Source organism: Myotis lucifugus, unplaced genomic scaffold (genome assembly GCF_000147115.1).
Source record: "Myotis lucifugus unplaced genomic scaffold, Myoluc2.0 scaffold_78, whole genome shotgun sequence".
NCBI classification, from domain to species: Eukaryota; Metazoa; Chordata; class Mammalia; order Chiroptera; family Vespertilionidae; genus Myotis; species Myotis lucifugus.
Genome location: NW_005871126.1, coordinates 4,179,339 through 4,182,917, shown reverse-complemented (window position 1 = coordinate 4,182,917; position 3,579 = coordinate 4,179,339). Strand labels below are relative to the sequence as shown.

The 3,579-nt window shown below is 36.2% G+C and overlaps 1 pseudogene; it reads right to left on the bottom strand.

The window, feature by feature from the left end:
- Window positions 1–3,136: 3,136 nt before the first annotated feature.
- LOC111826446 lies at window positions 3,137–3,237 on the bottom strand (annotated as a pseudogene).
- Window positions 3,238–3,579: the final 342 nt, after the last annotated feature.

The following is a 3,579-nucleotide window of genomic DNA, read 5'->3' as shown; positions in this document are numbered from 1 at the left end:
ATATATATATATATATATATATATATATATATATATATATATTATACATATATATGAACATCTATATTAGAATATATATTATAACCATATTTGCTGCCTCTTCCACTGGTAGCTTTCCAATTCACCACCAATGACAATTCTCACAATTGGATGCCTACTTTGGGCAAGGGGCTATGTTCCTTCTGCCATCAGACTCCTCAATGTCAGCTCCCAAATCCCATCTTATTGCTTGCTTGCTGGACCACTACCAATACCAATGTTCACAGGTTGGGGGTCTCTGGAAGCAGACACTGAGATGGAGGTCAAAGGCAAGTTGTTCATTAGGAATCAATGCTTGTGAAGGGAAGGGGGAAGAAGCCATATTTGCCAGAGGAAGAAGTTACATTGCAAGATAGAGCTGACATAATCTTAACAACTCTGCAGGGAGCACTTGAGTGAGTATAGCCCATCATAATATACCATCTTTGGGTCAAAATAGCTTTCTTTCTTTCTTTTTAAAAATCCCTGTTGTTGAAAGTATTAAATATGTCCCCTTTTCCCCACATTGACCTCTTGTAGCCCAACCCTGCCCCCTGCCCCCGGCCTTAAATAGCTTTCCTTTATACCATTACCTCGCTTAGTCTCCAGCCTGTCCTCCCAATCACATGACTTTAGACTAGGAGGCCCTTCCCCTGTGGCCAACCAGAAAGGATCTGAAAGCTGTAGATGGAGTCTCACCACACTCCCTTCAGCTGGTCAGTAAGTTTTTGAAGGGGGTCGGTGGTGCATATCCGCTTCTATGGCAGCTATGCCTGGCAGAGAAAGGTTTCTGTTGACAAGGAAGAAAAGGGAATATTTGGTGAAGATGGTGAAGATAGTGAAGATGGGAATTTTTTTCCCACAAATTCAAAGTTTAAGACCATAAAATCAAAGTCTGAGAGAAGTAATAGAGTGGAATTTGAGTGAGGGGAAAGGAAGTCCAGAACCAATGAGCATTAAAACACTGGAGAAGAAAAATAGAGAGGTTTACAGTTTGGAGGTTGATGAGGAAAATAAGTAGGTGAGCATTGCCTGCCATGCCTCTAAGCCATCTGTTCTCATTGGTTTTGTTTCAGTCTTAAAGGAAAGTGTGGCAGTTGTTTGTGGAGTTGCGCCTTCTATTTCCCCCCTGATTGGGAAAAGTAAGTGGTAGCAATTAGTAGCTGCAAATGAGCCAATGATTCCTGGTCCTGCATGATATTTTAAACTCAGGTCTGGGTGCTAATGTTTCTGTGTCCATATTTTAATCCTCTTAGCTGACTTAGAAAGACTTAAGTCTGAGACTTAACAGAGCCTGTCAGAGCAGATGGGATAATGTAGAAAAGGTTTGCCATTCTCAAATACAAGATATGCCAGTTCTCTAGACTCTTAATTTTGACACAGGGCTTAACAGCTCTTACTTAGGTCAGCAACTAATTCATCAGAATTAAGATGAATGAACAGGTGCACTTTCTGTGTAATAGAAATGTTGGTAATAAAACTGTTTGCATGCACTCACCAGAAACTGAGACCACTTGACTATTTGACTATTTGCCACGAAGCTTCTGGCCTGAAAAAGGGTTTTCCTTCATTCTTTAAAATCTTAGGATATCAAATATTATATATACCTATGTATATTCTTCTAAAAGTAAAAGAGTAAACTGTTCTATAAATTTCCATTTTTAAATTAACAATATATAATTTATGTCTTCCTATGTCAATAAATCATATCTAAAGTATCACTTTTAATGTTTTTGTCATAATTCATTTAACAAATCCTCTGCATTTGTGCAGTTATTTTAGTTTTTAATTCTGTATTTTAAAAAAAAGTTTTTGGTGAATCTCCTAGTCCCTCTTATGCTTAGGGACCTACACAATAATTTATTTCCATTAAATTCCTAGAAGTTGAGTAATTGAGTCAAAGCATCTAAATACATTTTAAGTTTTAAGTTAGAGATTTACTCTCCAAGAAAGCAATGTGAATTTATCGCTAAGAAAAGGACATGTAAGAATATCTCACCAATATTGCATTTAATCATTTTCTCATCTTTGTCAATCTCACAGTGGAAAATTATATCACCTTTTAAAGTGTATTCTTTTATTATTAACAAATTTGGCTATTTTGCCATGAGTTTATTGGAGATTTCTTTTCATTTATTTGTGAAGTTGTTCATTTATTCATGAAGTTGCCTCCTCATGTGCTTAGCCCATTTCTCTCTATATATGCTTGTCCTTTTAAAAAAAAAATTTTTATATATCAAGGACATTTGCTCATATCTTTTTTCAATATTTTTTTATGTAAAAGCTTATATTTTAGGTCAACCTTTTAGAAAATGAATGTTTCAAATTCAAACCAAGTTTTCTTTCTTGTTCTTAGCTATATCCTCATGCTTAAAAAGACTTGCCATATTTTAATGTAAATACTCATTATATTTTCTTCTAGTACTTTTATAGCCATTTCTTCATAGTAAAAATTTTAATACACCTGAAGTTTATGTTAGTGCCAGATTTCAAGAAAATGTTGGATGTATTTGTTTTTCATTAGGGGGGCACTTGACACAGTAGCATTTTATGAAGAATTTATTCTTTCTCATTGATATATACTTGGTATGATGCTGGTCTTTATACTCATATTAATCTGTATATATATTCCACCCTTACAATCATACTTCTTTAATTTTTATAGTTATATGGTAATTTAATATCCGAGAGAATGTTTTTAATGCATTTTTTCATATTAAGTATCTAATTAAATTTACAAAAATTTTGCAATTTTTAAAAATTATAAACCAAAGTAACTTAAGCAAAAAATGTAAGCTCTTGGAATCCAAGAAAATTTTTTCAACTTTACTTTGAGAAAAACAGTAAGACAGCTAGACCTTAATAACAAGGGAAACTGGAGAGAAATGCTGGTAATGCTTTCCCTCCAACTCATGGTTCTGCCTCGCTAGACACATCTGACTTACTCTGTCTCTATTCTTATTCGCATGGTGGGAAACATGGCAGGTAGTAGCTCAAGACTTTTAAGGCCTCTCAATATTTATCTCTGGGTTATGGGAATATTCTGAAAAAAGGACACATGTAGGCATCTTACATTAGGCATCCACTATTTTATTATTTTATTTTATTTTATTTTTTATTTATTTTTTAATGCTTCACGAATTTGGGTGTCATTCTTGCACAGGGGTCATGCTAATCTCTGTATCATTCCAATTTTAGTATATGTGCCTAAGCAAGTACAGGCATCCACTATTTTATATTGTCCATGCAGGAGGTACCTGGGAAGACTAGTACTCTTGGCAGGAAATTTTGTAATGATTACTGGAATGCATTAGTAGGTTTGCAAATTATGGGCAAATTGTTTTGAACTTATGGTTAAGCTAGAGGCCCGGTGCACAAAAATTTGTGCCCTGGGGGGGGGGGGTCCCTCAGCCTGGCCTATGCCCTCTTGCAGTCTGGGACTCCTCAGAGGATGTCCACCTGCTGGCTTAGACCCGCTCCCTGGGGGATCAGGCCCAAGCTGACAGTCAGACATCCCTCTGGCAGCCCGGCAGCCCTAGGGGGATGTCCACTTACCAGCAG